The following is a 12124-nucleotide window of genomic DNA, read 5'->3' on the forward strand; positions in this document are numbered from 1 at the left end:
GAGCACAGATCTCACTGCTGGTGGTAAACATAACCCTGCCATATTGGAAAGCAATGTTGTTTAGCAGATAAAAGACTTGTGGCTAGAAAAAGATAAAGATTTACAGTAAAGACAATTAAGATAAAGTCACAGTGTATTTTGAAATATATATAGGCTTATGAGAGAAAAAGAAACAGGATAAAGTGGTTTTAAAAAGAAAGACAGAAAGAAAGGAAGGAAGAAAGGACAAAAGAAAGAAAGAAGGAAAGAAAGGAAGGAAGGAAGGAAGAAAGGAAGAAAGAGAAAAAAGGAGATTAGCTGAGTGTGGTAGCACATGCCTTTAATTCCAGCACTTCAGAGGCAGAGGCAAGCAGATCTCTGTGATTTCAAGGCCAGCCTGGTATACAAAGCAAATTCCAGGGCAGTCAAAGTTACAGAGAGAAACCCTGTCTCAAAAAATGAAAAGACAGAAGTAAAAGTAATAGAGTAATAAAAAAGCCACCTAAAGATGTGAAATACACAGAAAGTCTGGATACTGTATGCTATTGTGTTGTATTTGAATTGCTCAATTGCTTAGGAAGGAACAACTGCTAAAATACACGTGATTATCAATGCTGCTGAATTAATCCAATTTATATATTTTAAAAAATGCTTTGACTTCAAAATTTAAGTTTAAGGACAGGTGACTGGGGAAAAGAATTTCTATTTTTGTTTCTACAGAAAATGAAAAGCTGTGGATTCCTGCCAGACTAACATGGTTTGATCAAGCAAGAATCCCTGAAACAATGTCCCAGGTGATTCAACTTTCAAAACAGCTGGGACAAAGGCAGCCCTGCAGACTACGCCAGGATTTCTGTGTCTTCTTAGGATTCTCCAAGACAGTGCCCCCTAACAGCAGGAAGCAGTTTGGAAAGAACAATGCCCAAATTCCCAAATATTGTCTATAAATGTTTGTTTTCATTTAAATGGGGTTGGTTATAAATGGTTAATGGTCACAACCAATCTCTTTTTAAAGGTAAAAAGGGATTATGGCATAGAAATGGATGCTTTATTTTGGAATGAATTTTCATTTATTGATACAAATTTAAGGTCAATTTTGTGATATGTATATTTCTTTTCTTGTTTAGGTATTGTGTTTATATAGTTTATTTTAACATATAATGTATATTTTAGTACAGATTATAGTTACCTATAATAGTCAAAACACAGTTAAGATAGTTAGGTTTTCTAGATATATAGATATATTTGAGATGAATAAATATTCTTCAAATCTCTCAAAGACCTATAGAATATGGCATTTACAATGGTTTAGGGTTTTTCTTAACATTGAGGCACAACTGTTCCTGGCAACACCACCTGTGTCACAAAGGAAGATGGACATAGAAGAAACTCATTATGGAATTTGCTTCCAATGTAACAACACTAGCTGTTTGGGTAAGATATTGCTCTTGTCTGGATTGTTTGATATTATGCTGTATACACTGGACATGCAGGTCCCACAGAAAAGTGACTGTTGAAATAAGATGGACATTGCTGTAGGTTTTCTGCTTCATGGAAGAGTCTGCCAGACATTCTGCAGGACACAGAGAAAAGTGACTGGCAAACTGCTAATTAATACATGTGGACTGTTTAAAGTTTCCTGCTTTGCTAAAGAGTCTGTCAGACACATTATGGCTTATAGACTGAAGATAGAACATTACAAAAGAATTTCTGGTGACTGGCCAGGCAGCGTGATGTCTCTGTCATTTCTAGAGTTTATATCCTATCCTTCTGTGGTCTTTGATGGAGTTGAAGACAGATAGTTATTGTATAGTTTTCCTTAGGATTAAAGATAAGTTACATATAAGACTTTAGACTCAGAAAGTAAGATAGATGATACAATATTTTCCTTAATTCTTGATAATGTAAATGGACTAAATATTGTTAAGTATAGTTCTTATTTGATAACTGTTTTGTTGTATATTTTACTGTATTAAAATTAAAACCTTTCTTTTTATTTTAGACAGAAAAGAGGAGATGATGGGAGATGCCGTTCTGTAAATATGTTTCTCTTATTGGTTAATAAATAAAGCTCTGTTGGCAAATAGGTAGGCAAAATAGGTGGGACTTGGAGATGAGGAGGATTCTCAGAGACATAGTTAGGAGGAGTTAAAATGTAGGACTAAGAGGAGTAAGAGGTCCAGACTCTCTCTCCAGTAAGATAAAACCACATGGAAACACTTAGATTGATACAAATGAGTTAATACTTAAGACAGAGCTGGCCAAAAAGGAATGCTAGTAACAGGCCAACAGTTTTACATTTAATACAGTGTCTCTGCATTTTATTTGGGGCTGATGAGGCTGTGGGACCAAGCTGGTGGGAAACTGCTCATAACAAGAGACATTTCAATTAAATGTTTCTTTTTTTTCCTTTTTTTTAAAAATTTTATATAACCAAATCCATTTAAATGAAAACAAACATTTATAGACAATATTTGGGAATTTGGGCATCATTCTTTCCAAACTACTTCCTGCTGGTAGTTTCTTATAGGAGTTGTGTGGTCATTGTGTCTCTTCACAGCAATAGAAACTCTAAGATATCACCACAGTAGATCCAGCAGATGTTTGCCATTAGCATCAGAATCATAAGCAGGGAAATTATGAGTTTTATCTTTAAGCCTCTAAACAGTACCCTTGGGTAGAAGGGAAAAGAAGCTGTGCCTCAGAAATACCCCAAGGAGACAGACACACGGATTCTTGTGGGCTTCACTGTTATCAAATGAGGTTTGGTAGCCATTTTGTAGCTGCTATTAAAGATGTTTCAGTTTGGACTATGCCATCTGGTAGAAAACTGTATGATTCATGCGCAGGATAAAGAGGCATTTTCTTGTTGTGATTAAACAGTTTTAATTGTGTACACTGATCTTTCTCATCTGTTGAGACTTGTGTTGCAACCTCCCCCTTTCTGACTGTTAATGCAGAATACTTGCCCATGAGCAGAAGAAGAATTCTTTGTTGGCCTCACAGATAAAACTTAACTGACGTTGCTCGAAACTTTACTTTCTTTAATTCTTGGCCCCAAATCTGAAATGTTTATGGTCAAAATTTTCACTAATATGGCAGATTTGTTCCTTATTCTTGTTTTATGTACTCTTTTGTAGGTTTTAGAGTATATTCTGAATGCTTGTGAGCTCCAGACAGTTATATTTTACTGGTGAATTGTGACTTTCACCATTATTTTATGAACTCTTAAGTCTTAATTATATTCTCTGCCATGAAATTCATCTGCTACAATTGTTCTTGCTGCAATATTCATTTAGGAGTGCCTGGTATATATTTTAAGTATATTAACAATCCCTTGTTTAATGATGCTAATTTGTTCCTAAAATCATTCTTGCCAAATTAAATATCTTCAAATACAAAATAAAAATGGCTACTACTTTAATAACAAAAATGATGTTTTTTATGCCAACCCAAGATTTTAAAACAAATTTCAGAGAAAAGCATGTCAACTTTACTGTGAAAACAAAGCTTTATAACCAACAAAAATAAACCAAGGGACAAATAGAGTATACACATAAAACAAACTTACTGTGCTTGCTAATAAGATATGATTAATACCCAAACCAGGGTGATGGAGGACTGTGTGTTTGTTAGGCATGATCTTAGTCCATACCTGTATTTCTGCTTTGGGGAATTCATTTTTTTTCTTTATTCCAAATACTTTTGTAAATTGAGTAGTAATCCCAGATACTATTTTTTTAGGCAAAAGGGGAACTAAATACACAAGGCCACCTAAATCTATGTTAATAGTGATACAAATAAGCAGAAAAGTCACTAAGGATAAATTTTCCTCCCTCCATTTACTACACAGCATTTATTAAATATTCTTTGTAGAATCTGATCTTTCAGTCTTAGAAATTTGTCTTTATAAGAGATTATCCAAGTAGAAAATTTCATTTAAGTTTCTCAGCTTTGAATGCAGGTAATACAAATACTTCTTGCTTATTTGTTTCTTGCATTTTTTAAAAAAAAGTCCCGTATAAATTCATGTCACTTTTCCAGGGGCTACAATAGCAAACAGAAGGAACGAGGTAGTTGTTATTAAGCAAGCTCAACCTCACTTACAGTGTTTTAAAGGCCAGAGGTGTCAGATGTCCTACAGTTTTTTGAAGGCCAGAGGTGTCAGATGTCCTGGAACCAAGTTACAGTCAGTTGTGAGCCATCAGATATGGACACTGGGACTTGAACTCCCATCCTCTGCCGGAGCTGCGTATATTCTTAGCCACTGCCATCTTTCCAGCTAGGGATTCTCTTTTAAATATGAAGTGAGTAATCCATAAATATTATTATAATCACTGATATGGTGAATTTTATGCTTCCATTTATGAAATTTCTGCTGGTTTGTTTGTTTTTGTTACTTGCCTGCTGTGCATGGGTAAATCAGTTTATAAAATGTCCTTTCTATTGTTTACTTACTGATTATTTGCTTTTATATGTATACATGTGTGTCCCTGTGTGAGTTTAGGTACACCACACATACACAGGAACTAGAGTTACATGCAGTTGTGAGCTGCCTAATGTGTATGCTGGTGTTTGAAAAGAATAATCAAGTGTTCTTAACCACTGTGCCAACTCTCCAGGCCCTTCTTGTATTTTTCTAAAGTCAAAATTTACAGCATTTGTACTTGAATTGAAATATGAAGTTACTAATGCATTTACTTACAGATTTCTCTAACAATGCTATAAGATGGATTCCTCTCTCATTTCCCCATCTTATCATATTCTCATATTTACTTTCATCTTGCTTTTACAGTAACATCGGTATTCTATCTTCAATGTTGTTCCACAGTCTATTTTCAGTGTATATAGGATGTGGTCTCCCTTCCTCCATACCTTGATTAGGGTATGCACATCTGTTTTTAGAGAGGGGTCTTTGCACCAAGAAACTGTAGGCCTTTTGCCCCTAGAATTTCACTTCCTTGTGTTCCTCTCTATTTTATCTCCCCGTGGAATTCTTTTTAAATAAATATTATTTAATCTTCTCTTTCTTGTCCTCCTGTTTCAACTCCTCTTTCTTGAATTCACCAAACTTCTTTATACCAATGCTTTGTGCTCTATTTATTAAACCAATACATAGAAACTTTATAAATATAATGTAATATAGACTACTCATTGTGATACAGTTGACATAGATACTACATTAGAACACAACAAATTTCATCAAATAATGTTACAATTGTTTTCATTTAAAATTACAGTGTGTGTGTGTGTGTGTGTGTGTGCTTTATGTGCATTTACATGTGTTGTGAGTGTTCACAAGCACTTGCTGTGGTGCATATCTGAAGGACAGAGAACCAACCACTTGGTTTTCTCCTACCATGTGAGTTCCAGGGACTGAACACATTGTCAGACTTAGGGTCAAGAAGGGAGGACATGGTAGAAGAAGAAATATGGAGATAGAAAACTAACACTAAAGAAGTTCCAAAAAGTCTGGAAATGTATTTTTTTTTTTTTTGATTGATGAATAGGTTTCTCTTGTTTTTATTCCTTTTCATCGGATGGCTCCCTTCAATAAGTCTAAGCACCTCTGGGAAACTTGCATCCTTACTCTATCTGAAACACACACTCATATGAAGGCAATCACTGCTGAGACACAGGAAGAAAAAGGAGTGTGTGTTGTGGGGGTATGTAAGGGGGATTGTGTATGTGAGTGGGTTACAGGCAATTGTAAACCACCAGAAGTGGATGCTAAAAACAGAACTTGGGTCCTCAAAAGAACAGGAAGAGCTCTAACCTACCAAGCCATCTCTCTAACTCTTATTCAATTTTTAAAATATTCAGCAACAGCCGCCATTTTCTGGATTTTATTATAGATGAAAATAGTGGGCTTCCAAATACCTCTAATGTTTGCATTTGAAATAAGTATAAATTCCATGGTTATCTTAAAAGTAGTAGTTGACTAACATAAATATTTAAATAAATGATAATGATGATTATTATAAAATTCAATCGCAATAAGTAATGTTTAAAAAAAAAAAAAACAGAAGGAGAATAAGAGCAAAGCGATGAAGTCGCATTTCTGGAATAGGCAAGTCTCCACACTCCAAAACTGCAGATAGGGCTTAAATGAAGCTGAGGAATGTCTTAGGAATTAAAAATTATCCTCTTCTGGTTCTCTCATTAGTTAAAATGTTGCTCAGAACACCTTTCTTTACCACACCCTACACCCCCACAGGATGCAACCCTTTCATAGTTCTGCACAAGGTTTTAATCTGAATTTTTAATTTATCTATGGCTGTCACTCTGAAGAGTTTCGTAATTAAATCTGGACCTATCAGAGTCATGCATGTCTGAGTACACACACACACACACCCTATCTCTTTTCTAACTAGCCTTTTTCAACTCAAAAAAAATTTAAATTCACATCTTATTTTTTTTTATAAAATAGCTTTGTCTTCATCTAGCATATTCCATCCTAGTTTGATTTTCAATGAGATGACATTTCTGAAATATTTTTTGCTATTCCTAAGTGTGTCATTTAGAGGTGATGGAGAAAAAAAAATTAAATCATGACACCATAATTTCCCACTTAAAAAACTGACTCTAAAAGGATGTGAATTGGGGTGGGTAGAGAGGGATGGAATCTGGAACAACTTAGGAGGAGAAATAATATGACCAAAATAGATTGTATGAAAAAATATTTTAAATTATCTCAAGCAGTTAGTTTAGTATATAAATGTGGTTATTTGTATACATATGAAGTGCATAGTACTCAATGATCTACTCTCTTCATCCATGAACTTTCTTCATCATCTTCAATCTAACTCTGTGCTTTACATTGTGATGTGCCAGACTTAGCCGTCTTTCTCAAGTTGCTTTTGATGAGCAGAACCAAGTATGGGTATGAACATTTAGCCACAGGCTATGAGTCTAATCTGCTGGGTATATTCACCTCAGATCACTGTTCCCTGGAAAAATAGCATCATAAATAACATTGGTCAACCACAGTGTTTATGGTTTTAAAGCAGACCAGAAAAATCCATGTCAATGCAGCCTTTTTAAATGTTTGAGCTTATAATGTAACTATGCAATTTCCTCCTTTCCTCCCTCTAAACACTCACATATACCCTTCCTTGTTCTCCTTCGAATTTATGGCCTCCTTCATTAACTGTACACACACACACACACACACACACACACACACACACACACACACGCACGCACGCACGCACGCACGCACTCACACACGAATATTTATGTATTCTTAAATATGTAAATATATCCTGCTCAGTCTGTATGATGGTGTGTGTGTTTGGGGGATGACCTTTTGGTATTCTGTAACCAATTAGTGTGTCTCAGCATCCCTTAGCTGTCTGGAGTTCTTCCTGTAGCATGTCTCAGCATCCCTTAGCTGTCTGGAGTTCTTCCTGTAGCATTGAGGCCTCATCAGTTCTCCCCATCTATTGTCCCTGTTCAGCTTATGTTTAGCCAGTCATGTCAGTAAGACTTGATTGTAGCTTCTTGTATTCCTCAGAGACACTAACTCACAGCAACTCCCTTACAGTATTCTGTCTATCCTTCTTCCTCAATGTTCTCTGAGCCTTGGGTAAAGAGTTGTGTTGTGGAGGTATCGGTCTCTACTTGGCTCCAAAATTTTGAATTTTGATTGGTTGTATTTTCTGGAAGATTCACAAGTAGTGTTGTCTCTTTCCACTGCTGGTGGGAATGTTATTGTGCAAAATATTTGGCAAAGGTAACTTAAGAAAAGATGGGATAAATTTTAGTTCATTGTTTGAGGAGAGCCCATCCTGGCAGGAAAGTCACAGCAGTCGTAGTATGAGGCAGCTAGTCATATTCTAGCCACAGTCAGGTTCAGAGAGAATGAATGTTGACACTCAGGTTTTCTTTCTTCTTTTTTGCTTAGTCTAAGACTTCAGCCCAAGTAAGAATATAATAGTGACAGCTATGTCTGCATAGTTACCTGAAGCAGGAAGAAGAAATCAAAACAATGTTCTGAATTAGTGTTGCTTATCAACACATGTATAGCACACATTTTATACTTTTATTCTCGAGGCTGGATTTTCACATATTTCAAAAGCTTTCTGCTCTGTGTACATTTCCTCCTTTTCCTTGTCTTCCTCCATTTTCTTCTTCATCTTCAATATCTTCTTTTCTTCGTATCTAGTGTTTATGAAGCAGTGTTTTCTTGTGAAGCTCTCATTGGCCTAGAACTCCCTATGTAGCCTGGCTTTTACTTGATCCTGTAATCTTACTGCTTCTGCCTCTCAAATTTTGGGATTACAGGAGTGGAAATAGGCACTGTTCAAACTCTTTGTTTTTCTTTAATAAGAAATAGTTCTGGAAATGACATACCTTGGTTCTCAAAGCTAGGTACATAATAACTTTCTCTTTTTTTTTTATACTCTAACAAAATGACTAGCGTTGTCCTTTCTGGCTCATGCCAGTGTGAACATGCCACCACTGTGCTCTCGGTGGCTTCCCTTGCAGTGTTTTATTTAACAAGTTAAAAGTATAATTGACTTGCAAAAGAAAATATCAAGTTACACAAAATTTCATCCTGTTGTGGCTTAGGTAAGGCAACCTGCTCCTCAAATTTTTATGTGTGAGTTGTGATTTTCTTTCTGCCTGAATTCAAAAGGGCAGTTTCTCACTTCTTAAAATCTCTTCTTTATCCATTCAATAAATACTGCCTTCTCACATCCCCAGATTCCTATTAGACGTTGAGCCTCTTTGACTTCACTTTTCCATGGCTAATCCTGGGAACCACTGTTTCTAAGCAAAGAACAGGTGCTATGAACATACAAATGAAAGTCAGTTGTAATATCAGAGAAATTTGAAAAGGGTTCCCTTCACTATGAGGAATTAAATGATGTCAAAACCACATAAAAATGGGGAAGAGTCCTTTAAGAAAAAAAAAAATGCCAACGCTAAAAATCAATGAAACCAAGTTCACTGTTTGCCAGATTTCTTTTAATTGAAAAGTGAGTTATAAATGTCCACTTGACTGTTATCCTTGGGATCAAGATATTACTGGTCCACTTGAATCTCAGATATGAGGCCTCTCAGGGTGTCAGAGGCTTCTCCTCTAAGCAGTCACCAGAAGATTGTTACCTTCACACAAATTGGTATTAGCCTGTGTATATTATTCTTCAGCTTAAGCTCCGCTTGTCTCCAGAAATTCCTGACTTCCTCTGAGCTTTATACCCATCATGTTCTCCCAGTTAAAGACTTAAGTTAAAGACTGAAGTTCAGGAAGAGCTGTTTTCTGGGAAGAGTAGCCAGTGCTGAATAACATCTGTGTTCTTGGAACAAGAAATCTACATCCAATCAATCTATTTTTAAATGATTTGTGGTAAGACACAGATATTGACATGTCTTAATCAGTGTCCAATTGCTGTGAAGAGACGCCATGACTACAGCATCTATTATAAGAAAGCATTTAATGGGGGTGGGTTTGCTTACAGTTTCAGATGGCTGGCATCTATTATAAGAGAACATTTAATGGGGGTGGCTTACAGTTTCAGAGATTCAGTCCATTATCATCATGGCCAGAAGCATGGCAGCATGCAGGCAGATGTGCTGGAGAAATAGCTGAGAGCCCTGCATCTTACACAGGCAACAGTCTGTGTGTTACTCCCACTGAGAGAAGTTTAAGCAAAAGAGACCTCAAGGCCAGCCCTCACAGTGACACACTTCCTTCAACAAGGCCACACCTCCTAATAGTGCCACTCCCTTTGAGCTTATGGGGGCCAATTGCATTCAAACTATACAATATGTATCACATAAAACCAAAGAATAAGCATGCAGACCACTATATATTGGGCATAATTTTTCAAAACTAAGCTTTAATTTGAAGAATAGAGTCATCTTTCCAGAGTTGAAAGACAGAAAAACATTTTAAAGTGTAGGAAACACCACACAAAGTTTATAGGCTTACGTACCACAGCTATGTTAACAATGGAAAAGTAAAATTAAAATCTACTCTGGGTTCAGACATAAGTGACAAGAGATTGCCATGCCTGATCTGAGTTTTCTTTCTCCAGAAGTTTCAGTGAAAATGATTTTCTCTGCTTAAGAGATATAATGACGGGATGTCGATATTTGATTTTTTTGTAATTTGTTGCATACTAGAGATACTGCATATTAATAGTTACCACCACTTTTAACTTCATCTAAGATATTATATGCTGTATTTATATTGTAAATATTAGTGCTCCGTGTTCAAAATGTAGGAAGTATGAAATAGTCCAGTAAAACATAGTTACCCCTACAGCCCATGTCTCTGCTTGTCAAACACAATGTTTTAGAAGAACTATAGGCACCTGTTCAAAGGTTTTGCTACTGAACATGTTCTCATTAAGGGAATTTCAATGCATCAAGTATTTGGCATCAAAATATTAAACTTCTTGACCTACTAAAAAGGATTTTATAAGTTTCTCAATAATTGCTTTCAATGAGCTCATGACATTGATGTCTTACATTGCATCTTGATTATTTTCTTTCCCTGGGATTATCTTGCAACTATGAATGTATTACTAAGAACCTCCCTATTATGAACATCTGTGAATGGATTTGCTTGCTGCAATCAGCAGCAGACATACACATCTAAATGGATTACTGAAGAAGTCGACATGCCTAGCAATCTAACCATATCTTAAAGTTTTCAGTGCCAGAAGTCAGTACCAAGGCCCTAGAAGGCCTCTTCTATGGACTTGTAAGTTATTTAAAGAAAAATATCACCTTTCCTCATAAGACTGTGTTTCTTTGGATTTTCTAATAGGAAACCACTCCTTTACTACACATGTTGTTGCATAGAGTAGAATCTTAGGCTGCTAATTTTTCATATGCTTCTAAGTGCAGTCTCCTAACTGGGCTGTTGAGCATAAGTGAATGTCTGATCAGCTTTCTAAAAGTCCACCCTAAGGTAAGAGTATGAGCTGTAGACATAAAGGAGACAGGAAGAGACTTTACACTGCACCAGAGCAGTGAGTGATTAGAAAACAGTGCTGAGAGCTTTGAAAACAGAAACCAAGCCAAGAGTCTGCAGCCCTGAGAAAAACCACTGGCCTATACAAATTGTGTGTGAACCCAGCCTCTCTAGCAAACTGCAGCCTTCAGGAAGGAGCACAGTCACTCCAACGTGGAGTTTCAGGCCCATCACTTGCGGTTTCTGTCATCCCTCTGTTGCTCTTCAGGAATGAAACATGCAGATGGCACCGCACATTGGCTCCTTCAGTGAAGAGGAAAAGGGTCAAGGGACACAGCACAGCCAGTGCGTTAGAGATCTGACACCAGGTACTTACACCTCCAAATGCTTCCAGATCACAGCCTCGGGAAATAGCTAGCCCATTTCTTTACAGCACTGTTGCTTCCATCCGCTGTGGGTATTAACATAAAAAAATAGAGTAACCCGTTAGAGCTGGACAGCCCTGCTGAGCATCAGATTGCGTGAACACAGAAAGGCAGGCGGACATTGTACCAAAGCTGAGTGATAAATAGCTCATCTATACCTTCTCGTCTGCAAAAAGGGTGGCAGTGTAAGCCTTGGTGCCCCGCCGCTGCTCTCTTCTTGTGTAACAGCTAAACCGGCTCAGTCCTTCTGACAGGGTGAGAAGCGCGCCTGCAGACAGTGTCTGGGCGGTCCTAGTGCCTGCTCAGGTTAGTAGGCTAGCAGACTCCACAGGGCCTCCCTGCTGTGTCTTCCAGGGGCTGCCTCCAAGAGGTTTTAAGAAAGTCAGTCTGGCTAAGTAGCAGCAAGGTGGGCATTATGAATGGAGGGAAGCTAAGTAAATAATAGTTTGCTAATGTCATGCAGACTATGCTGCAGAGAATAAAAGGGTTAGGGATAAAGAAAGTGTGCTGTCATTATTCAAGGCAGAGGGCCATAGGGCAGGAAACCAGTTTGCACAGACACTGTGATTATCGAAATGCATTTATTTTGTGAGGTTATTTGTTTGTATGTTTTGTTTTTAAGTCCACATTTAAATTGTGAAGGGAATAATGCAGGATTGTTATTATTATTTATTTATTTATTTATTCTCTGTTTACAAACACTCTGAGGTTCTAATCATTTAAGCCTAGCCTACCCTGTTAAAAATACAAAAGAAAACAAATGGCAAACAAATAGAGACTCGTGGGAGCT

The 12124-nt window shown here is 37.0% G+C and overlaps 1 protein-coding gene across 2 annotated transcripts in view; it reads right to left on the reverse strand.

Moving 5' to 3' along the window:
- Positions 1 to 11490, reverse strand: part of Rab27b (RAB27B, member RAS oncogene family) — a 142596-nt gene extending 131106 nt beyond the window's left edge. The window contains exon 1 of one of the 2 annotated variants that reach the window (XM_051201011.1): positions 11286 to 11490. The gene's annotated coding sequence lies outside the window, so the exon portion shown is untranslated. The remainder of the gene's footprint in view (positions 1 to 11285) is intronic. The other variant, XM_051201009.1, reaches the window with a different exon arrangement.
- Positions 11491 to 12124: the final 634 nt, after the last annotated feature.

This window comes from Phodopus roborovskii, unplaced genomic scaffold (assembly GCF_943737965.1).
Source record: "Phodopus roborovskii unplaced genomic scaffold, PHOROB, whole genome shotgun sequence".
Taxonomy (NCBI): domain Eukaryota; kingdom Metazoa; phylum Chordata; class Mammalia; order Rodentia; family Cricetidae; genus Phodopus; species Phodopus roborovskii.